Raw genomic sequence first — 26,268 nt, 5'->3', positions numbered from 1 at the left:
TCACTTATGTGATACTTCTCCAAATGTAAGATAACCCCAATCAAGAAGAAATAACAGATAAAACCAAAACAAGAGACATCACACTAAATAAATGCCTTATAATCTCCAATAGTGCCAAGTTCACAAAAGAAAAGAGTGAGGAACTGTTTTAGAAGGAAATACAGAGAATTATGGGGATAGATGCTATATGAGACATCATTGGGATAACTGGAAAATCTGAATGCAGTCTGAGGATTAGATAATAGCAATGTATCAAAATGTTCTTGTTTTCAGAAAACAAACACTAAAATATTTGGAAGTGATAGAGCCTCAGGTAGGCAACTGACATTCAAATGGTTCTGGGGGCGGGGGGGTGGGGTGGAACAACATTATCTGTAACTTTCTCATGAGGCAAAAAAACAAAGAAAACTTATTTAGGAGTCTGGCAAATCTAGTTTCAAAATCAGGTTCAGCCACTTCCAAACTAAACAGCTTTAGAGAAGCTGCTTGATCTCTGTAAACCTCGTTTGCTCATTTAAAAGTGGGGACTGGGTGAAGAAATGGATGAAGAAAACATGGATGAAGAAAACATGAATAGACACTTCTCTAAAGAAGACATCCGGATGGCCAACAGGCACATGAAAAGATGCTCAACGTCGCTCCTCATTAGGGAAATACAAATCAAAACCACACTCAGATATCACCTCACGCCAGTCAGAGTGGCCAAAATGAACAAATCAGGAGACTATAGATGCTGGCGAGGATGTGGAGAAACGGGAACCCTCTTGCACTGTTGGTGGGAATGCAAATTGGTGCAGCCACTCTGGAAAGCAGTGTGGAGGTTCCTCAGAAAATTAAAAATAGACCTACCCTAAGACCCAGCAATAGCACTGCTAGGAATTTACCCAAGGGATACAGGAGTACTGATGCATAGGGACACTTGTACCCCAATGTTTATAGCAGCACTCTCAACAATAGCCAAATTATGGAAAGAGCCTAAATGTCCATCAACCAATGAATGGATAAAGAAATTGTGGTTTATATACACAATGGAGTACTACGTGGCAATGAGAAAGAATGAAATACGCCCCTTTGTAGCAACATGGATGGAACTGGAGAGTGTGATGCTAAGTGAAATAAGCCATACCCAGAGAAAGACAGATACCATATGTTTTCACTCTTATGTGGATCCTGAGAAGCTTAACAGAAACCCATGGGGGAGGGGAAGGGAAAAAAAAAAAAAAAAAGAGGTTAGAGTGGGAGAGAGCCAAAGCATAAGAGACTTAAAAACTGAGAACTGGGGCGCCTGGGTGGCACAGTCGGTTAAGCGTCCGACTTCAGCCAGGTCACGATCTCGCGGTCCGTGAGTTCGAGCCCCGCGTCGGGCTCTGGGCTGATGGCTCAGAGCCTGGAGCCTGTTTCCGATTCTGTGTCTCCCTCTCTCTCTCTGCCCCTCCCCCGTTCATGCTCTGTCTCTCTGTCCCAAAAATAAATAAACGTTGAAAAAACTGAGAACAAACTGAGGGTTGATGGGGGGTGGGAGGGAGGGGAGGGTGGGTGATGGGTATTGAGGAGGGCACCTTTTGGGATGAGCACCCAAATTGGTATGGAAACCAATTTGACAACAAACTTCATATATTGAAAAAATAAATAAATAAAAATAAAATAAAATAAAAGTGGGGACTGGGGTGCCTGAGTAGCTCAGTCGGTTAAGTGTCTGACTCTTGGTTTCAGCTTAGGTCATGATCTCGCTTCATGGGTTTGAGCCCCACATCAGGCTCTGTGTTGACAGCACAGAGCCTGCTTGGGATTCCCTCTCTCCCTCTCTCTCTGCCCCTCCCCCAATTATGCTGTCTCTTTCTCAAAAAATAAACTTTAAATAAATAAAATAGGGGGATCAATCTCTAATCTGTGGTGGGAATTAAGTGAGATATGTTTATAAAACACCTTTAGCACAATGCCTGGCACTAAGCACGTGCTCACTGACAATTATACTTTCTCTGAAGACAAAATCTGATAATGCTGGATTCCCCCTAAGATACTTGGAAGAGAATCTGCATCTAGCATTTTGCAGACATTTGGTTGTCAACCACAATTACTATTTGCAAAACCTGCTGCTTGCAATTCTGTATCACAGATACTTGCTCTGTCACTGCTTTTGCATAGAGGGAAAACACAAACGCCAAGCTCCTCTGTCTATGGTTCCCCGTTGTCCACAAACACACAGTCTGGTTTGAGGTTGTACTTTAGGAGACCACACTGCCAGTGACTAATTCACCTCAGCCCACAAGGTACTGGTACTCAGCATCCTACTCTCACCTCCTTAGCAGAGCTGATTTGTCTAAGACAACACATGCTTATCTGGCCTTCTGAGAGTAGAGTTCTCTTACCTCCAAAGTGAAGAGAAATTAGAGAACTGCAGAGCTGAAAGGCAAAGAGCAACAACTTCAAGACCTGGGAAGGGGCAGAGTAACAATCAGACAAGGACATTCCAGAGGCTTCAGACATCCCTCATACATTGTCCAGGTCAAGAAATGGGTTTGAACTGCTAGCTACTAAATGTTATTCTGTTTTGTTCCCATCTACACGTTAGCGCAGACATGTTCTGCCTTCTAGGAGATTGTCCATACACACTAAAACAGTGCTACTCAAAGTACAGCCCATGGACCAGTGATACTCTGCAAAGTATTAATGGCCTGTAATGAGATCAGTAGAAATGTTAAGGGTAAGAATTTTAAAAATGTTGTAGTAACTTGATGGAATAGTTTTGTCTACTAAATATAATTAAAAGCAGGACTTATGGGACACCTGGGTGGCTCAGTCAGTTAAGCATCCAACTCTTGGTTTCAGCTCAGGTCAGGATCTCGTGGCTTCGTGGCTTCAAGCCCTACACAGGGCTCTGTGCCGACAGTGCAGAGCCTGCTTGGGATTCTCTCTCTCTCCCCCTCTCTTTCTCTCTGCCCACCCAACCCCCACCCTGCTCACATATTCTCTCTCTCAAACTTTTAAAAAATTGGACTTATATTTTACGTCTTTATTGTTGATTTTTTAATCTAGTAATTCAATCTTATTATATTTTACAAAAACCTGGATTGTGACAGGTTGAGGGAAAAAGAACTTCTCTTTTACCACAGACAGTTTAGAAAGCAGTAACTGAGATTTTCATATCCTAAGTTTGAATACAGTAAACTAACATTTATTAAGCACTTACTACGTGTCAGGTACTGTTTGCTTTACACACAATACTTTATTAAATGCTCACAGCAAGCCAAGTCCAATCTCTACCCTAATTTTCCAGATGAGAAAACTAAAGTGCTGAGTACAACTTGGTACAACTTGCTTTAGTACCAGAGTAAATAATATATTTCACTTCTGAACTTAAGTCCTTAACTACTAAGCCATAGAGTATTGAAAAAAATACAAAGTAGGAAAAGAAAACGGTCAACATACTCAGAAATGATAGGAGTAAGAATTCTTGAATGCGTGATGGACCAGGTGGCATTCGACAAACATGGGTATTTTGGCCTAGACGCCATTACATGTAAGAGAGAACGTAACCCACTTTACCTGCCCCAAGTAAATACAGTGGGTGGTCACAAGAACACATATATGTAACAGGGTTTCAATAATGGATGTGGGCCATTGTCAGAAACAAAGGCTGGCTGGCCACCTCTCTCAGGGGCTGTTCAGTCACTGATTTTATACATGCTCTACTTTCTTCTCTCTGCCAGAGCTTCCTCTGCTTCAACCTGTGCATGACCAAAGATGACCCAATGCAAGTTCCCTGACCATCACCAGTTTAAAATTTCCCTTTGCATTTCTCAATGGTTCACATTCCTCTGATGAGCCACACAGGTCAGAGGTTAAAGACTGGCTACCTCATGAATCAGGCACCCCTTCTAGTCAATGGTGGTTAAATGACACAGAACCTGGGTGAATCCGCTTACAGTAGCTAGGGGTGAGGAAATATAAAGTCCATTATTTCTTCTATATTACCTAATCTTTGAAAAGATGGTAATCGTCTATAAGGTCTGAAGAAAGATTTAGACATAAGGGATTGTTTTCATTTTGCAAGACTTGAGGAGGAAGATTTAAAAAAAGTTGTTAAAAAAAAAAAAGAGGAATGGAACAGAAGGTAAAACAGAATTACAACAGAAAAAAATAAGATGTACAAAGAAGATTTTAAAATTTTATAAAAATGTTTATGTGGGGTAGGGGGGTGGGGACACACACAGGGGAGGGACAGAGAGAGAGGGAGACTGAATCTGAAGCAGGCTCCAGGCTCTGAGCTGTCAATGCAGAGCCTGATGCGGGGCTCGAACCCACAAACTGTGAGATCATGACCTAAGCCAAGGTCAAACGCTTAACCAACTGAGACACCCAGGAGCCCCAGATGTAGAAAAAAGTCTAATATATGAAACACTGGTCAAAACCAAAACCAGTAGACAATTCTTCAACAAAAGTAGCATTAGTAAGATATCAGACATCATAATTGAGACCCCAAAATAGTACTGGAAAGCAGAGAAAATATGCATGTATATATGTCCACCTTATGTACTGTATATTACTGGATTAATCCTGTTGCAGTATGAAAGAGTACTATACCCAATAGAGAAAGCCTGGATTAGAAACATTTGACACCTAGATCAATAGAACAATGTTAAGTTCTAGGCTCAGAGGGATGCAGAAATAGATAGATAGATAGATAGATAGATAGATAGATAGATAGATAGAGAGATAGACAGACAGACAGACAGACAGACAGCAGACAGACTGGAGAAGGCTTCCACATTCCACAGACCAGAAACCTTCACAGGAGAAGCTTGTTATTATTGCTGGTGAAAAGGGGGGCGGGGGGAACCTAAGAACTAGAAAGCACCCATGACCTTAATTTTTAAAAAGAGGAGGTAAGGGGGCTCTCGGGACAGATCATCATTTAACATGGAAATCAGTAAAAACTTTAGTAAGAGTAGTTTCTGTGGCTAAAATGCAAAACAAATAAGTGAATATGGCAGCCTTTTCTAAACTTCTCAATAATGGGAAGGTACACACATCAGAAGGTAGCTACAAGGTTCTGGGCTGATTGTTTGAGTATCAGCAGTGTGGTACACGCAAAAAGGATATAACTCATGGAGAGTGAGCGAGCAGTTCCACAAAAGGGACGAAGCTGCCATGCTCAAGCAAATGTCCTGATGGCCCTTCCCATCACTTCTGTTGGGAGTGGAAGGCTGTGTGTATGTATGCGTGCTGGCAACAGAGATCTGAAATGTCTGTCACACTAAACATCTGACCCACAAGGGTATAACACCTGGGGGGTTTCAAGGTTCGCTACATGTTATCAATTATTTGGTAAGTATGAATTCGAATTGTGCTGTAGGACAGCTGTGCAGGCATGAGCTACTTGGCTCATCAGTAAACCCAAGCAGATCAGCTCAGTGTGGTTTTACAGTTTTTATTTAACCCAGGGTCTCAAATAATTCTCACAACTGGGGAAGGCAGGGTATTATCACCCACATACTATAGCTAAGAAATCAAAGGAAAAGATACACTACACTGGTATCTTGAAGGTTTCGGAACACATCTCCCACAAATTTCAAATTTTTGATGTTAATGATTATCTCGCCAACTAGACTTTGAGAGTAGGGACTACATATACACTTCTCCCTACAGTGCTTAATGTAAAGCAATAAACATAGCAGATACTCAAGAAAAGTATCTTATGGATAAATGTAATTTATTTACTTATAACACTTCTTTTCAAGTTTCAGACACCCCGGCTTTAAGTGTTCTCTTTAGAAGGAAACAGTTCAAGTTTAAATCAGAAGCCTGAAGAACTTACCTCTACTTGGTCAATTTAATTCTAGGTCTGGAAGGTAAAATTTATCCCAATTTAATGTAAAGATTTTCAAAGTACAGATAAAACCAAGAAGCCTAGCTCCAGAAAACACTGATTTATATAAAGCAAGAACCACAAAGACAGCGTCTTTTAAGTAAGGTCTAACAGCATTCACATCAAATTCTTACAAAGCCGACTACTTATATATGACAAGTTCTGCAAAATCATTACCATTTCTATCGATAATGTGCATCTGTATTTTTCAAACTGACATGGTGAAATACCACAGATAAAATACCACCATAACACACATGGTTGTGTTAACTGCTTATAACTATTTTTAAGTAAAAATCGGTTTTTAACCTTGTGCATGTAACAGAAGCAGGACAGAATTCACAGATTTGAAGCCATCTATAGGATTCCATGCTAACTTTTCTACCTTGATGAAGTCAAGCTAAGTGTTTGCAGGAAACCATCACTACTGTGGAGAAACTACACTAATAACATTGAAACCTTTTCTGTTGCTACACATTAATGTCACAAAGCTAGACTGAAGCTTGATTTATGGATCACTGTACTGTGTTAGGTTGTATGTGGCATTATTTTGGTTATAACTGCAACACAAAAGCAAAGACCTGCATTTAAGAGAATTCCAATGAAGGGACGCCTGGGTGGCTCAGTTGGTTGGGCGTCCAACGTTGGCTCAGGTCATGATCTCACAGTCCATGAGTTCGAGCCCTATGTCAGGCTTTGTGCTGACATTTCAGAGCCTGGAGCCTGCTTCGGAATCTGTGACTCCCTCTCTCTCTGCCCCTCCCCCACTTATGCTCTGTCTCTCAAAAAATGAACGTTAAAAAGAGTTTTTTTAATAAAATAAAATAAACAATCTGGACTTCAAACAGTTTAGTTTTAAAAAAGAGAGAGAGAATTCCAATGAAATGGACTGCCAAAAACACACCACACCTCAGCACTCCCTATCCCATTTCTACTCACCATAGACTTAGCTCTTGAGCTCTTCATCAAGCGATACATTCAGTATTACAAACGGGTACTGAACCTGAAGATGACTGGTGCTGAAACCTGTGGCAGGATTTGGGCTCCTTTAGCCCTTTTTGTAAGTTATGCTAAGACTCCACTTGGCAGATAAAATTAATAAGGGCTAACCATCTTAAAGCTTGGCAAAGACCTGAAGCAAACTTAGGAGAGAAATTTTACCCCAAGTTTACCCTCATGAATGGTGAGATCATGATCTGAACCAAAATCAAGAGCCAGACGCTTAACCAACTACACCACCCAGGCGCCCTGGAGCTGATGTACATTTATCCAAAATTTTATTGTTAGAACCATGTCAGTTCAGTTTCTTCCTAAATAAAAATCAAATCAAGTGCTCAGTATCTTGGATCAAACACTTGGCTTCCAAGATTAACTAGTGATGACAGTGGTATAGCATTATAAAAATAACCTCCTTTCCATATAAAATGGCTTAGAGTACATCTAAAGCAATTTTTAACCTTATTTTTATACTAAAAATTTATATATCTAAATAGACATAAAGAATAAAGACAAGTATCAAAATATTTTATGGCTAATTTTCTGTCCACATTGATATAAATTCTTCTCCCCAGAAAAAAAAAAAATCAAAATTTAATTCTGCTTTCTATCACAGTGATCTGGTCCAATCTTCCTATTTGAATTATATACAAGATTTTTGGACTAAATATAGAGAAGCAAATTATAGACTGTAAACACCCTATATGTCACATACACAGCATATCTGAGTTTTCTCCAAAGGCGTATGAATAAATTATTCCACTAGGAATATTTACCAGTGTGCTGCCTTTCCTCATAATTTCAGTCTAGGTCTGAAATGCAGCTAACATATGAAAGCAAATACAAGTTTCCTAGAATACATCACATTTCTTTGACAACTAGAAGGTAGAATTCTACCACATTACTTATGGAGAAACTAACTGTCAACTCTTTTTTCATTATATTTGGGTTTTTTTCTCCCAACTTTATTACGGTCTAATTGATAAGTAAAAAATGTGCATATTAAGGCGTTACAAGATGATGGTTTGATGTATGTACACATTGTGAAATGACTGCCACAATGAAGCTAATTAACACACCACCTCACATAGTTACCACTTTTTGTATGTGGTAAGAACATTTAAGATCTATTCTCTCAACAAATTCAAATATAAATACAGTATTAACTGTAGACACCATACTGTACAGTAGATCCCCAGAATTTATTCCTAACTGAAAGCTTGTACCCTTTGACCAATATCTCCTAATTCCTTCACTCCTCAACCACCTTCTGTGAGTTTGACTTTTTTATATTCTGTATGTAAGTGAGATCACATAGTATTCGCATGTCTCTGTCTGGCTTATTTCAGTTAGCATAATGTCCTTCAGATTCATCTATATTTTGACAAATGACAGGTTTCCTTCTTTTTTTTTTTTTGACTGAGTAAAATTCCTATGGGGGAGGGTAGATATTTTCTTTATCTGTTCACCCATTGACAGACCCTTACATATTTCCTTATCTTAGCTATTGTGAATACTACTACAATGAACATGGGAATGCAGGTTATCTCAGGCACTGATTTATGTCCTTTGGATACATACCCAGTAGTGAAAAAGCTGGACCATATGTAGTTCTTTTTTAAATCTTTTAAGGAACCTCCTGAGTATCTCCCATTATTTAACTGTAAAATTCACATTCCCACCAACACTGTACAAGGGTTCCTTTTCCTCCACATCTTCACTAACACTCATTTTATTCTGTCTTTTTGATAACAGCCAATCTGACAGGTAGGAGGTGATATCTCATTGTGATTTTGATTAGCACTGACCTGATGATTAGTGATACTGAGTACCTTTTCAAATACCTGTTGGCCATTTGTATGTTTTCTTTGGAAAAACGTTTGCCTGTTTTTAGTTTGGTTCTTTCTGCTACTGGGTTATAGGAGTTCCTTACACACTTTGGATATTACCACCTTATCAGAGATATGGTTTGCAAATATTTTTTTTCCCATTTCATAGACTGCCCTTTTACTGATGGTTTCTTTTGTTATGCAGAACATTTTAGTTTAACATAGTCACACTTGTTTATTTTTGCTTTTGTTGCCTGTGCTCTTGGTGTCATATCCAAAAAAACCACTGCCAAGACCCATGTCTAGGAGCTTGTTCCCTATGTTTTCTTCTAGGAGTTGTAAAGTTTCAGGTCTTATAGTTAACTCTATAATCTATTTTGAGTTAATTTTTGTGTATGGTGTGAAATTTGCATGTGGCTCTCCAATTTTACCAAAACCATTTACTGAAGAGACTATCCTTTTCTTATTGTATATTCTTGGCACACTTGCAAAGATTAGTTGACTGTATGTGCATGAGTTTATTTCTGAACACACTATTCCTTTCCTTTAGTCTACTGTGGCTGTTTGTATGCTGTTACGATACTGTTTTGATTATTACAGTTTTGTAACGTAGTTTGAAATCAGGAATTGTGATGTCTCCAGCTTTGTTCTTTCTCAAGACTGCTTTGGCTATTTGGGGGTCTTCTGTGATTCCACACAAATTTTAGATTTTTTTTAATGTGAAAAATGCCACTGGAACTTTGACAGGGATTGCACTCAATCTGTAGCCCGTTTTGGGTAGTAGGAACATTTGAACAAGATTCTTTCAATTAATGAAAATAGGATATCTTTTCAGTTATGTGTCTTCAATGTCTTACGAGTTATGTTTTTTTTAATGTTTATTCATTTTGAGAGAGAGAGAGAGAGAGAGAGAGAAAGAGAGAGAAGCAGAGAGAGGGGGAGAGAATCCCAAGCAGGCTCTGCACTCAGAAATGGTGAGATTATGGGGCACCTGGGTGGCTTGGTCGGTTAAGCGTCCGACTTCGGCTCAGGTCATGATCTCACGGTCTCTGAGTTCGAGCCCCACATCAGGCTCTGTGCTGACAGCTCGGAGCCTGGAGCCTGTTTCGGATTCTGTATCTCCCCCTCTCTCTGCCCCTCCCCTGTTCATGCTCTGTCTCTCTCTGTCTCAAAAATAAATAAACGTTAAAAAGAAAAAGAAAAAGAAAAAGAAATGGTGAGATGATGACTTGAGCAGAAATCAAGAGTAGAACACTTAACCTGCTGAGCCATCCAGGTGCCCCAGGAGTTTTCAGTTCCTTATGTGTTTATTTTAAATCTATGCAACAATTCTTCCACACCACCCTCTAGTTTCAAGATACTACAAATATTCTGCTTGAATAAAAACCAAATCTAGACATTAGCATTTTTATCAATGTTTTATTACTACTGTGTCTAATTAAAAAGTTACATGTATAAAGGTTTATAGTTTACTAAGTACCTTGCAGATTTATTTGATCCTTAAAATTCCCTGCAGGACAGGTTATCACCACGCTCATCAAGCAAAAGAGCAAATGGAGACTCAGAAAAATTGATGTCATTTGCCCAAGGTCACACAACAAATAAAAGGAGAGTTAGAACTCAATGAAAAAACTTTTGATGTTAAATCCCGAGCATTTGATCAAGGATATAAGATGCAATGAAATATTTCTACTAGAATTGTCAACTGAAAGGAAAATAATTCATAATCTTCCAGGATAACAGACAACTTGTGTTTTTCCTAATAGAGGGGAAACTTGCTTAATATGTCACTGAAAGACTGTTAGGACTGAATCACCCAAACACAGTAAACTGTTCTGACCTCTCTGGAATAGAAAGGCAGCAAAAGAACAAGTGGCCAGGAAAGGAAGTCATGAAAGCCATGGGCCATTTCATTTTCTTGAAATGAATACATTTTGTTTCATAGTACCCCTAAAATTCAGAAAGTTGTGCAGACTATCACAGGTTTATTTTAAGGACCTCTATGATGGGAAATTCCACAATCATCAGTCCACTCCCAACAATACTCGTAATCATGAAGAACCAACTGTCCATATCCGTAATCACTTCCTCCTACCTTCTCACTTTTTCTATTTTATAATCTCACTTCCACATCTACCACTCTTAATGAGACCACTCTAAATCCAAATTCTTCACTAGGATGTGGGTGGTCTCAATGAAATTTATGAACCTGCTAAAAAATGTGTGCCAAACTATGAAGACATGTACCTTCTCCTGAGAACTGAATCCACAGTTCTCATCAAATTTTCAGAAGTATGTGACTACAAAAGAATAAACATTGCTAAAGTCACATATACACTGTCATTCAATTTGACAGTCATTACTCATTTTTCTCTCTCTACCTCACTTGATACCACTTAATCCTTTCTATAATCTGTATCACAAGTGTCATCCAGTGTCTGGTGGTCACTTACTGCTATGACCTCTGTGATTTATTTCCTTTCATCTTCCTCCACTAAGAATCAAAGCATCCCTTTGTTCACTCCACTAAGTTAGTGGTTGTCAAAGTGTGATCTCCAAACCAGCAGCAGTAGCAGCATGACACGGTAATCAGTCAGACATGCAAACCACTCCAGCCCCACACCATGCCCACTAAACCAGAAACTCTGGAGGGTGGGGCCCTGCAATATGTGTCTTAAAGGCCCTTCCAGGTGCATGTTCAAGTTTGAGACCTATAAGCTGAGCACAATAACCTTCAACTCTATTATTCTGTCTTTCAAATATTTAGTGAACAGTAGCTGTATACGAGAACCTCATCTTAATATGGCAGCTTCTCAAAACAGACTTTAGACCTTTCACACATTTCCAATTTCTGAACTGCTTATAGAAAATATGCAGTCCCTTCATTACCTCAAATTTAGTCCAAAATCAAAGTCATTGACACTCCCCTCCCCCAAATACAAACACGCAAAACACAAGATTTTCCTATTCTGTTCAGTGCATTTACATACATATTTATCTTTTCCTCTTTTTCTACATATGAATCTCAACAAGGATTCCCACATTCTTTTATCCCGACATAATTTAGAATTTACTCCTTGATCTCTATTCCCACATTACCATCCAGATCTGGGGCTTTACCGTATTTGCTGCACAGGTCTAACCAGTAACTTCCCCCAGAGTTAAGTGGCAGAGATGAGAAATAAACCCAGAGGCTATCTGACCCCAGAGTTCAAGCTCTCACTTATAAGCTACACAGTTGACCCTTGAACAACAGGGGGGTTCAAAACACCAACCCCCCCACACACAGTCAAATATCCATGCATAACTTCTGCCTCCTCAAAAACCTTACTAATAGCTTACTGTTGACCAGAAGACTTAACAATAGCATACAGTCTATTAACACATACTTTGTATGTTATACTATATATATATGTATATACTATATACTATATTCGTACAATGACTTAAACTAGAGAAAAGAAAATGCTATTAAGAACTCATAAGTAAGAGAAAATACATTTACAGTTCTGCACTATAAAAAACTGGCATAGGGGCGCCTGGGTGGCTCAGTTGGTTAAGCGTCCGACTTCAGCTCAGGTCACGATCTCGCGGTCCGTGAGTTCGAGCCCCGCGTTGGGCTCTGTGCTGACTGCTCAGAGCCTGGAGCCTGTTTCAGATTCTGTGTCTCCCTCTCTCTCTGACCCTCCCCTGTTCATGCTCTGTCTCTGTCTCAAAAATAAATAAATGTAAAAAAAAAAATTTTTTTAAATAAAAAACTGGCATATAAGTGGACCCATGCAGTTCAAATCTGTGTTGCTCAAGGGTCAACTGTTATTATGGAGGAACTGAGACCCACAGATTTTTCATCACAAACAATGTAACAAGACCACTGTCTTTAAAAGAAAAAAGGCAACCTAGAATTCTACACTCAATGAAAATATCTTTAAAACAAAAACTAAAGACTTTTTCAGGGTGCCTGGGTGGCTCAGTCGGTTGGGCATCTGACTTTGACTCAGGTCATGATCTTATGGTTTGTGGGTTTGAGCCCCACATCAGGTTCTGTGCTGTGCTGACAGCTCGGATCCTGGAGCCTGCTTCAGATTCTGTGTCTCCCTCTCTCTCTGCCCGTCACCTGCTCGCACGTTCTCTCTCAAAAGTAAATAAACATTCAAAAAAAATTTTTAATAAAGACTTTTTCAAAGTTACAAAAACAGAAGAATTCATCGCCAGTAATATTAAAGTACATCCTTTGGACAGAATGAAAGTGATACCATATGGAAATATGGATCTATATAAAAGAATGTCAAAAGTAGCAGTAAGTTATTACACTGATAAACATAAGATTTTTCTTAATTCTGTTTAAAATACAACTATTGAAATAAAAATAGTAATAATGCAGTAAAAATTTTACAAAACATGCAAAAGTAAAATGTATGACAGCAGCACAAAGGTAGGGAAGGAAGAAAAGCACACTATTACAAGGTTTTTATACTGCATGTGAAGTAATCTAGTACATAAACACGAACACAGATTATGAGAAGTTAAAAATGTGTATGACACACACTAAAGTAAGCACTAAAACAAAAGTAAATCAACAAAAAACATACAATAGTATCATTAAAAATGTTCAATTAATCCAAAAGAAAGCAGGAAAAAATAATAAATGGCATAAATAGGAAACATATATCAAAATAATATTTAATTCACATTAAATATGATAGATTTAAACCTAACATACTAATAATTACACTAAATGTAAATGGTCTAAACACCCCAAATTAAAAGATAGAGATTGTCTAAACAGATTGAAAGAGAGACATCCCCAACTATATACTTCCTACAAGAAATGCATTTAAATATAAAGACAGATAGAATAAAAGTAAAGAATGGAAAAAGATGTATCATGCTTACACTAAGCTACAGAAAGTAGCTAAATTAATCACAAAGTAGACTTCAGAATAACTACATCTAGAATATACTCATTTCAAAATGATAAAGCGATCAATTCATAAATACGAAAAAATCCTACACATCTATGCATTTCACATAGCTTCAAAACCCACAAAGCAACCCATGATAGAACTATAAGAAAAACAACAGAAAAATCCACATTTATAGTCAGATATTTCAATAACCCTCTCTCAGTAACTGATAGAACAAGTAGGCCAAATATCAGCAAAGACACAGACTTGAACAACAATATCAATCAACTTGACCTGACATTTAGAGAACACACCACACAACATCAGCAAATTGAGGGCGCCTAGGTGACAAAGTCAGTTAAGCATCTGACTCTTGGTTTCAGCTGAGGTCCTGATCTCACAGTTCCTAAGTTCTAGCCCTGCACTGGGGTCTGCGGGGACAGTGCAGAGTCTGCTTGGGATTCTCTCGCTCTGCACTTTCCCACCTGCCTCTCTCTCTCTCTCTCAAAATAAATTTTAAAAAATTAAAATAAAAAATTTTTAAATGAAATTTAAAAATCTTAGAAGTAAATTTAAAAATTAAAAATAAATTTTAAAAATTAAGAATAAAAAAAAAACCCAGCAGATGTGCATTCTTTTTAGGTGCAAACAAAACATTTACCAAGACAGATAATATTTGGAGCCACAAAACAAGTCTCATTAAGTATAAAAGGACTGAAATCATACAAAATATATTTTCCCGATACAATAAAATTAAAATAGGAATAATATAAATATCTCTGGAAAATACCCAAAGAAGGAAAAAATAAAGGAAATATGAAACACCATTATACACTAAAAGGCCCCAAAGATCATAATATTTATATACCCATAACATAAATACTCAATAATTATTTAACCAAAAATTGCACTACAAATATATTTGCAGGAAGGATAGTACAGGATAGTATAAGAATACAAACATTTTAGGGGCGCCTGGGTGGCGCAGTCGGTTGAGCGTCCGACTTCAGCCAGGTCACGATCTCGCGGTCCATGAGTTCGAGCCCCGCGTCAGGCTCTGGGCTGATAGCTCAGAGCCTGGAGCCTGTTTCCGATTCTGTGTCTCCCTCTCTCTCTGTCCCTCCCCTGTTCATGCTCTGTCTCTCTCTGTCCCAAAAATAAACGTTGAGGGGCGCCTGGGTGGCGCAGTCGGTTAAGCGTCCGACTTCAGCCAGGTCATGATCTCGCGGTCTGTGAGTTCGAGCCCCGCGTCGGGCTCTGGGCTGATGGCTCAGAGCCTGGAGCCTGTTTCCGATTCTGTGTCTCCCTCTCTCTCTGCCCCTCCCCCGTTCATGCTGTGTCTCTCTCTGTCCCAAAAATAAATAAACGTTGAAAAAAAAAATTAAAAAAAAAAAAAAAATAAATAAATAAACGTTGAAAAAAAATTAAAAAAAAAAAAGAATACAAACATTTTATACATCGTAACAAAAAGTAAAAAATGTGTAAAAGTGACAAATCAAGTAGGAGCATAAATATGAAGAGTATGAATTTAGAAGAAACAGCAGAAAGAATTTAAAGTAGTTGCTTCTGGGAAAAACTGGAGGGAGGAGGGAAAAAAGGAGGAGCATTTTGCTACCTGTAGTAATTTAACTATTTCAACAATATGCATGTAGTACAGTACTTTGACAAAGAAATACTTAAAAAAAAATTTTAATGTTTATTTATTTTTGAGAGAGAGAGACAGAGCATGAGCAGGGAAGAAGCAGAGAGGGGGACACAGAATCTGAAGCAGGCTCTGAGCTGTCAGCACAGAGCCTGACATAGGGCTCGAACTCACAAACTGTAAGATCATGACCTGAGCCAAAGTCGGACACTTTACCAACTGAGCCACCCAACCACCCCAGGAAATACTTTTAAAAGACATTTCATCTACATTATCTCATTTGATTCCTAGTGAGGAAGGAGGTATAATGACTCCCATTAGACAAATGAGTTAACTGATACTCCAGGTTACACCACTTGCTCAAAGTCAAAGCCACTACAACTTTTCTTTGATAATTACATACACAATACTTGTCATGGCATCATTTAAACAAATAATAAGCAGAGGAAAAAAACTGTTGATTTTTCATTTTAATTTATTACTTCCATACATATTTTTAGTTTTTATTCTCCTCTAATGAAGAGGACTAATTTATTGGCTGCACAGAACAAGAAGGAATATTCTCACTTAACCTCCCATTAATAACAGATTTTTAAAAGAAATCTGAACAGAGGTGGATTCTTGGCAAATGTGGAGGACAAAATTGTAGTCAAACTCCAAGATTAAATATTTCTTTAAGACCTGTAACTCTTAATCACTACTTTTAACTATGGTAAAATACACATAACATTAAATTTACCATTTCAACCATTTTTAAGTAACACTTCAGTAGCATTATGTACATTCACACCCTTGTGCAACTATCCCCACCATCCATCTCCAGAACTTCCCCCATTCTCCCTTCCCTCCAGCGCCTGGCAACCACCATTCTACTTTTTTGTCTTTATGAATTTGACCACTCTGGGTACTCTAAATAAATGGCACCATAGTTTATTGTCCTTTTGATGCTGGCTTATTTCTCTTAGCAATTATGGTTGCAATCTATGTTGTAGCAAAACTTTTTAAAATTCGTCTCCAAAGCAGTGAAAAACAATTCCTTGATAATGCTGTAAGAAATTAAAGCGCCAGTGAATTTAAGAGATACCAGTTAAGAAAAGTTGTTTCCATCTCCCTTAACCATGATCAAGGCACAAAAGAATAAAAAGAATATGTCACAATTTTAAACTACTGAAAAAGGATATCTTGGTACTTTATAACGTACACAAAGGAAGGGGGAAAAAAACCTACTTTTGTTTTTGAAAAATCCAAACAATTCCTTTTCCTCTAAGGTTAGTGCTCTTTTGTATTGTGCAGCAAAGGTCTATAAGGAAGGGCCTCTGTGAATGCAGACTGGGTCTCTGCTTTCTATTTTAAGGGTGGGGTCACACAAAAGACAAAAGCACTAACAATGTTGGGTGTTCACAAAATACTGAGTCATGGTAAATATCTTATAAATCAGAAGCGAAATAGCCTCCATTCAGTCACACAGAGCTCAAAGAGGAAATACATGAAACTTGACCTTTACAATATACTTTGAAAAGGTTCTCCTGGCTCCAGTTTTAAAAAACAAGCTTATTGTGTACCTTTACATTCCCCTCCATTCTCTTTAAATCTCTGCCCTGAATACCTGCATTTATTTCCATCTAAAACTCAAAAAGAGGTCCCAAAAAGTCTTTCAATGGAGACACTAAAGAGACAAATTACACCAGCTCTTTGAGATATCAAAAACATCACTCTGATATTAGGGTGAGGCTGGTTTTGTGAATTTTATGATGCAACTAGAGTCACCCAGAAAATTTTAATAAATAATAAGGACTGATTACCAGTAGTGCCTCAAGTATCCAGATGCCTGACAAGCATTTAAGCAAGAGCTGTGCTTTTCATAGGTTTGGAATATTAACACTAAAAAAGAAAAAATGTCCACTTAAAACAAAGTCAGGTATTTTCTATAACAACTATATAAAAAACTATATAAAAAAGTGTTTTAGGCAAGACATTCATTTTTCCTTTATGAAGACTATTCCACTTGGTATGCCCAAGAGTTAAGTGATTACCACTTCTAAATTTTTTTTTTAATGTTTATTTATTTTTGAGAGAGACAGAGACAGAGCTTGAGCAGGGGAGGGGCAGAGAGAGAGAGGGAGACACAGAATCCAAAGCTGTCAGCACAGAGCCTGACACAGGGCTCGAACCCATGGACCATGAGATCATGACCTGAGCTGAAGTCAGACGCCCAACTGACTGAGCCACCCAGGCGCCCCAAGTGATTACCACTTCTAACATAAGACTATAAGAGTCTTATAGTCTCTTATGGTTGCAATCTATGTTGTAGCAAAACATAGATTTCTTCATAGGCAGAAGATGATGTTCCAATGCAAAATGTCCCATTGTCCAAAATTATCTGATTCACTTGCTATTTTTCTATATGCTATATAGTTTTATGAAACCTCTCGATAGCCAAAATATTAAGTATCTAAGTTTTTAAATTGCTACATAAGGTACAAGTGGCACCATCTCTGTGTGCCACCCACTGGAGATAAAACACAAGACTTCACTCATACCCAAAGAAAAATGAATTTATTGCTTTTGACCTTCCCTTCAATAAAGACAAATTATAGTCTGAGGGAAGCATACAAAGTTTTTTCTCTCCTCTTTTTTAAGCCCCTCCTCCTTCAGGGCCTTTTAAACTTTTTGAGAGAATTTTGTCTGTTTGTGGTATGTTATACAACCAGACTACTCGATAGAAGGACACCATAAAAAAAATCCATTCCCAAACAGCATATATCGTGGGACATGAAACTTTTTATCTTGGGTTGAAAAATGGTGGGGGATTATAATAAAAAAAACTTTTGGTCACATTCAGGGGGATTTCTTTAAGGCACTAACGATGTAGAAAACATTTTAAGACATTTTACTAATTCCATAATTGCTATATGGGAATAAAACCTCACATATAATGCAAGCCTCTTATTTGAGAAAAATTTTAGGAAAAAAAAGTTGTAATCAATGTATCTTTAGAAAAGAGGCAGCTGAGTGGCTCAGTCGGTTCAGTGTCCAACTCCTGATTTCGACTCATGTCATGCATGATCTCACAGTTTGTGAAACAGAGGCCCAAGTCAGGCAGAGCCTCTTTGGGATCTTCTCTCTCCCTCTCTCAGTCCCTTTCCCCCCATCAAAATAAATAAACTTTGAAATAAATTATATAAGGTTGTCAACTGTATACCAACTCTACAGAACAATGAATAAACTTAAGAAACTGCAAAACTTAATCAGCAAATGAATGAACAGATAGTAAACAGAAAAACACATAGGATGTCTTAGGAGTACCCATAAATAAGTGTTATTGCCACTTTGTTATAGATTGCTTTCTAGTCCCAACTTCAAGATTACTAACATAGCATAGTTACATTGGAAGAGAAAGGGAATTATGAAAGACAGACATGAAAGATGAAAAAAAAAAACAAGCCAGTTTACCCCTACCACATCACTTAACTTGAAACTCACTAATTCAGCAGACATTTGGAATAAGCATCAGTGTTAGAAAAGCTCTAAGATTCCTTCCAAATATCCTATGATTACCATCTCCTAATACCACAATTAATGGCATTCAACACTTCTAGACTTCCTAAAAACAATGTTACAAAACACAATGTACACTGAGTAACTGAATGCACATAGAAGAAATGAACAATCTAATTTAGCTTTTGACTACCATTAGAAGGTTAGGACCTGTGCTTAAAAACTTTTTCAAAGAGGCTTTTTGACATTAATTTTTTTTTTTAACGTTTATTTATTTTTGAGACAGAGAGAGACACAGCATGAACGGGGGAGGGGCAGAGAGAGAGGGAGACACAGAATCGGAAGCAAGCTCCAGGCTCTGAGCCATCAGCCCAGAGCCCGATGCAGGGCTCGAACTCGCGGACCGCGAGATCGTGACCTGAGCTGAAGTCGGGCGCTCAACCGACTGAGCCACCTAGGCGCCCCTTGACATTAATTTTTGATTCAAGTATGGAAATTAACAGCTGCTAGATCTTAAACCATATGAGTCAAAGAAAACACCATTGTCACTCTGTGCAAAACTGGCAAATTCAGTGATTTCTGAAGATGTTGAATATTTTCAAAGTTCTTCTTGGCTTGTTCAGCCATAGATTAGAATGTTAAGGAGAAGATAGCAGCAGATTTAAGCCTTAATTATCTTTACTCAGAAAACTGTTTGAACTTAAAATATTATCCATATGGGTGTTAATCTTCCAAACTGAGGTATGGGACATTTAATAATATTATGACTGTCTCCTCAAACCATCAATATAGTTTGCAAGACTTTCATAGGACAGTGATAGAAATGCATAGGTTTCATTTAATTTAGTCCAAATAAACTAGCTAGCTTCCTCTGGTACACAGCTCATTTTTCCAGAAACAGCTTTTTTCAACAGGGCACACCTACATACTTTTTAATTGTTTCACAGAAATGTACTCCTCTTGTTCTCTCTTGCTTATATAGGTTAATAAATGTTATAATGTTTCTAAAGTCATTACCAAGTCTTTATACAACTTTCTTCTTGCTGTCTTTATTTCAAAGCTTTTGACAAAATCCTACTGTCTACTTCATAGTAAGTCCTATGGAAATCAAGAAAACACAAGCAACATCATGCTTTACTTGTATCATTGTTGAGTTCTAGAGTTTATTTGGCATTTCAACTAAAACCGGAACTCTATCAACTGTAGTATAGATACAAATACAATACTGGAACCAACTCACATGTGGTGTCTCCCTATGCTGTGAATAAGTAAACTGTCTGCCTATGAAGATCTATGCAAAGACATCTGTCCTTTAAATGTTTGATAAAAGTAGAAGCGCCTGGGTGTGGCTCAGGAGGTTAAGTGTCTGACTTGGGCCCAGGTCATGAGCTCAGGGTTCCTGAGTTCAATTTAAATTTGAAATGTCTGATGAAAGTGCTACTAAAATTCTAAATAGTTTTAAGTCACTGATGGCTCAAAATTCTATTATCATATGAAAATAAAATAATATCCACACACTGTGGCAAAATCTTATACTTCTCTCATCATTTTCAAGTATCTTTCAAGTATCTACTATATTGAAAATTTGGCTTCACATATTAGAAAAATAAAGAGGCTAATAACATACCTATGGTTTTATATGCCCTCACCTTCCTCAACATGAACAGTTCAAACTTCAGAAACTGCAGCAGGCACTAGATAATTACTCAGGAATTTAGAGAGTTTTGCTAATGCATGTCTCAAACATTAAGAAAAAAAGTATCAAATGACAATGTTTTAAATTTATTTAATCTATGAGGAAATTTATAAAACCGTATTTTGTGGAGGTAAATCTTTACCCTTCTTTCCCCCAAAAAGTGCTGATCTTTAGTAATGACTCTTCTTTTTAGTCAAAGAGTTAAAACCATCTCTTTTACTCCCAAATGAGTGTCAGTCCTACTCAGAGGTGCCATGTTTTATTTAAAACACACTCTTTCTCAGTAACCACTTTGTTCTAATTGGCAAGGCAAAGCCAGGTCCCTAAAGCACATAGCTCGTTACATTCAGTTTGGATTACAAAAACACACGATGAAACAAACTGCATCGAAATGTACAAATTAACGGCACCGGAATATGGGACAGGGAGGTGGAATTAGATTGTAATATGGAACAAAACCCACAGGGAGGCCGAGGAACAAATCACTAGTGTCTCTATAAACTATACAAGGTTTCCAAATGAGCAAATACATAGGCAGAGGACAGGCTTTTCCATAACTCAACCAAATTGCTAAATATGGATACAACAAAACAAGACTTTTTTCTTTTCACTATTATGCACACGTTTGAGACAATGGGAATACCAAGAAGGTTTTAACAAATGAAACCTGCAGGATGCACTAAATATGAAACTCATCTTTGCTTTCACACTGACAACGTGCAAACAGCCCTGCAATTAAATCACACCTCCAAACATTTTTTAAAAAATCTTCTGAGAAGCTAAACACAGGAGACTAAATTAGAAATGGTGCTTCACTATGCAGCTTAGAGAGCAAGGTTAATGAGCTAAAAGTTATAAGAACAAGAAAAAGAAAGATGTTACAAAATGAAGATCCCGCCACCAAAACAGAAAATGCAGTAGACAACTCACCCCCCTTCTCGCCACACATGCACACCTTTTCCCAAATTAGATACTCAGTGAAGCTTCCGGCACTATTTCTCTGATCTTCCCTAGAGATTTAAAGACAAACTGCAACTGAACTAGAAGAGAACAGGAAAAGTGTATATACCCTTAACTTACACACAAATGCAAAACAATGCTACTGCTATATCTTCACAGGGTCTTTACAGTACAATCCCATGTAAACCTACTACCTTCACTCCTAACAAAATTTAACAGTGGGTGAAGCTTATAATTAAGTGTCTAAATACCTGTAATCAAATCTCAGTTCCTTGCTTTAAAATTTAAAGCACCTGGGTGGCTCAGTCAAGCATCCGACTTAGGCTCAAGTCATGATCTCACAGTTCGTGAGTTCAAGCCCCATGTCAGGCTCTGTGCTGACAGCTCAGAGCCTGGAGCCTGCTTCAGATTCTGTGTCTCCCTCACTCTCTGCCCCTCCCCCACTCATAATTGGTCTCTCTCTCCAAAAATAAATATTAAAATTTAGTTAATCTTGGGAACATTATTTAATCCATTTAAGCTACAGTTTCCTTATCTGTAATATGGAGATAAAATCACCAAAGTTTTGAGGATCAAATCAGATAATATTGTGCAAAATGGCTTTATAATATAAAAAGGCTACAGAAATCTTAGTTATTGCTGCAATTACTTCATCTCAGGATTTTATAATTGCCTGTGCCCTTTCTCCCTCTTATTTCACCAACAGTAATTCTTATGCTTTTATTTTATGTATCTTTTTTTTTAAGCATTCCCTTTTAATATGTACTCTTGTTATTTTTCTCCAAACCAGAAGCCTTGGGTTAAGGTATCTTTTTCTTCTCTACATCCAGTATTTAGTCTAAAAGTAATTTAAAAATCTAAAACAGGGGCACCTGGTTGGCTCAGCTGGTTATGCATCCAACTTTGGCTCAGGTCATGATCTCATGATTCACGAGTTTGACCCCCACGTCGGACTCTGGGCTGACAGCTCAGAGCCTGGAGCCTGCTTCAGATTCTGTGTCTCCTCTCTCTGCCCCTCTCCCGCTCACTCTCTTTCTCTCTCTCTTTCAAAAATAAATATTTTAAAAAATTTTTAAAGAAATTTAAAACAGACCTTTTGTAATAATTAAGACTGTTAACATATAGGGGTGCCTGGGGGGCTCAGTCAGTTAAGTGTCCAACTCTTGGTTTCAGCTCAGGTCATGATCTCACAGTTCATGAGTTTGAATCCTGCATCTGGGGATGTTAGCTGTTAGCACAAGAGCCTGCCTGGGATTCTCTCTTCCACTCTCTCTCAAAATAAATAAACTAAAACAAAACAAAACAAAACAAAACACCTGTTAACATACAGTGAGTTCTACATCACACACTAAGGACCAACTGAGCAGTGGGGCTTTTAAATGATAGAGAATTCTGTATTATTAAAAATCATATTTTAGTTACACATTAATGGCTTGCAAGTAATGCCTAATCACTGTACCCACCATCCCTACTGTGGACTAAGGATTAAATGCTTGTGGGCTTTAGCCAGGAAGCATCAAAAAGCAACCTCATCATAACCCTGTCATTCAAGGCCAAAGAAACAGTGAGATCAAGAATTACTCTAAGTATCTGTAGCACAGAGGAGTCAAGATCACTGAAGCACAAATAGAGTTTCATGGTACTTTCCTGAGTCTATCTGACAGCTATCCATATCCCTGTCAGGCCTAAAAGGAAGCCCATAAACCTACCTGATCATTTAGTCTGCACAGACTACTGAGAACATGAAACACAGGAAATGTTAGCAGTTAACTTCTATACAGCTTTTTATGTCATCAATGGTTGTTGCCTTATTACACGAAGATACCAACCACATCTAACCCAAGCGATCTCAGAACTAGGGATCTCCAAGCTTCTTTGATAGGGGTATACCATCAGTATAAAATTTGAGCACCCACCTTCTACGTGTGTGTGTGTGTGTGTGTGTGTGTGTGTGTATACACACAATTATATATTCCTGCAGTGAACTGAATGATGTGACCCCTTCTCACATCCCTCACCAAAAAAAGTCTTGTGTGTGTATACACACACACGCACACGCACACACACACACACACTTTTATGTATTTTATAGTGGGGGCACTAAATCATGTATGTATGTGTGTGTGTGTGTGTGTGTGTGTGTGTGTGTGTACACACACACACACATTCCCAAACCTATAATCTTATTTGTTAAAAAGACCTTTGCAAATGTAATTAAGAATTTCAAAATAAAATCATCCTACATAAGCGGGGACACTAAATCCAAACAACGGAGACACACGAGAGAAGGCCATGTGAAGATGAAGGCAGACACTGGAGTACTGTGTATATAAGCTGCCAAGGAATGCCAAGAATTGCTGGCAGGCACCAGAAGCAAGGAGAGGCATGGAATGCATTTCCTCTCTGAGCCTCCAGAAGGAACCAAGTCTGATGGCTGACAACACCTTGATTTCAGACTTCTGGCCTCTAGAACTGTTGTTTTAAGCCACCCAGTTTATAGTGATTTGCTATGGCTGCCCTAGGAAACTAACACCAATAAAAATATGCACATTATAAAAATCAACAACATATATATGGGATGATAAAAGTATAGAAGTAGAAATTCTAACATTTCTTTATGCCTCAATGGATAATACGATGCACCATTATGAAGAATACAGCTGTAGACCAACATGTGGACAGAAATAAAGCCAAACGAGGGCGCCTGGGTGGCTCAGTCGGCTTCGGGTCAGGTCATAATCTCACGGTCCATGAGTTGGAGCCCCACATCGGGCTCTGTGCTGACAGCTCAGAGCCTGGAGCCGGCTTCAGATCTATGCTCCCTTCCCTCACTCTCTCTGCCCCTCCCCAACTCACACTCTGTCTGTCTGTCTCTGTCTCTCTCTCAAAAAATGAATAAATGTTTAAAAAAATTTTTTAAAAACAGAAAGAAAGCCAAACGACAGAGCCAAACTATCTTAAAACCCCAATGACCATTAACTTTCTTTTATTTTTCCTAAACTACTGACACACCATGATGATTTTTGTACATTAGGCCTAAAAGCTACCTTTCTGCTACTTATAGCACTGAGAATTTTTTCATTACAAATGCAACAATTATTTTTGACATAATTTCCATGACAACATATCTTCAACACACTGCTTCACTTATCATGACTAGCATAATAATTAATCACACAATTTAAGAATGCTCACTAGTGAAGGGCACCTGTGTGGCTCAGTTGGTTGAGAGCCCGACTTCGACTCAGGTCATGATTTCACAGTTCGTGGGTTCGAGCCCCGCGTCAGGCTCTGTGCTGACAGCTCAGAGCCTGGAGCCTGCTTCGGATTCTGTGTCTCCCTCTCTCTCTGCCCCTCCCCTGCTCATGCTCTCTCTCTCTCTCTCTCTCTCTGTCTCTCACAAAAATAAATAAACATTAAAAACAATTTTTTAATAAAAAAGTAAAAAGAAAAGAATGCTCACTAGTGAGACAGCAAACGGCTATCCACCAAGAGGTCAGAGAGTGCTTCCAGAGTTCAGCTTTGCTAATCAGTGTAAGGACCTGCTGCCCTGTGTCTTGCTTTCATTTGAGACCAAGGAAGCTATACCACAGAGAATATGGTTTCTAACACAGAAATAGTCAACACATTCAAACAAGTTTTTAAAAATAGAGAAAACATAAGGTTGCAACTGTGATATAAAGAGAGTAACTGAAAAGAATATGTCCATTAACAGGGGACTAGATCAATTGGGGCATGGTATAATGAAGGCGACCTATAATTTATCAACCAACTGGGACACTTTGAAGAGTACAAAGGGGTATCATTAGTTTCACTGTCATAAACACTTTAAACTCTATTTCATGTAAATCAGGATACTGATTATAATAATATTATAACAGTTAAAATGAACTAGAGCAACATGTATCAACATGATTGGTTTTTAAAATCATTATTAAAAAATATAAGTTGTAGAATGACCAGTGCAACATACCACTAGCCATTTACACATTTTTAAAACAGAATCATATATTGTTTATATAAATACCCACTCATAATAAAAAGTATAAATACAAAAATAACAATAGTGATTCTCTGTGTGATGAAAAAAGGATGACTGAGGTAGAAGAAAAACTAAGTTTAAAATACAATATAAAACAAACAAAAAGGACAAAAAAATGTCAGTATTTGTTAGTTCTGGTTTGGGTTATGGATGTTTATTATATTATTTTCTAACTTCAGACACTCACACCAGATACTCACCAATGGACACCTACTGGTTGGGAAAATTCAGTGAGCTAAATTGTCTCTTTTTAACTAGTGCATGACCTATGTGTTTGTTATACTTGAGAAATCTTTCTTTAAAAACTCAGTTTTTAAGGGGCGCCTGGGTGGCTCAGTCGATTAAGCCTCCGACTTCGGCTCAGGTCATGATCTCGCGGTCCGCGAGTTCGAGCCCCACGTCGGGCTCTGGGCTGACGGCTCAGAGCCTGGAGCCTGATTCCGATTCTGTGTCTCCCTCTCTCTCTGCCCCTCCCCTGTTCATGCTCTGTCTCTCTCTGTCTCAAAAATAAATAAACGTTAAAAAAAAAAATTAAAAAAAAAAATAAATAAATAAAAACTCAGTTTTTAAGAAATCAGAGCATTCAACAGTAAGTCAATTACAAAGACAGAACCACCCTATTCAAATGCTTCATTTTAAGAGCAGCAGCTGCATTTCTTCTGGGAAAGGTGATTTGAAAAATCAAGATATGACAAGCATACAAATTCTAGTATCTTGCCCCAGCCCCACCATGCTATAAAATGACTCACTGGAGAGGGTAGTTTGTTTTATACCATTTTAGCGATGGGTAGTTCCCATAATTTCTAAAAGAAAACATGCATAACAAGAAGTG

The 26,268-nt window shown here is 38.1% G+C and overlaps 1 protein-coding gene and 1 long non-coding RNA gene across 6 annotated transcripts in view; one reads left to right on the top strand and one right to left on the bottom strand.

Moving 5' to 3' along the window:
* Positions 1 to 26,268, bottom strand: part of ZFAND3 (zinc finger AN1-type containing 3) — a 327,707-nt gene that overhangs the window by 182,385 nt on the left and 119,054 nt on the right. The window lies entirely within an intron of this gene.
* Positions 16,593 to 18,155, top strand: LOC122489470. Its single transcript, XR_006298921.1, has 2 exons — positions 16,593 to 17,514; positions 17,581 to 18,155. It is a non-coding gene; the product is annotated as an uncharacterized LOC122489470 (long non-coding RNA).

The sequence above is a fragment of the Prionailurus bengalensis genome, chromosome B2, assembly GCF_016509475.1.
Source record: "Prionailurus bengalensis isolate Pbe53 chromosome B2, Fcat_Pben_1.1_paternal_pri, whole genome shotgun sequence".
Taxonomy (NCBI): Eukaryota; Metazoa; Chordata; class Mammalia; order Carnivora; family Felidae; genus Prionailurus; species Prionailurus bengalensis.
This window is presented reverse-complemented; position numbering and strand designations above follow the sequence as displayed.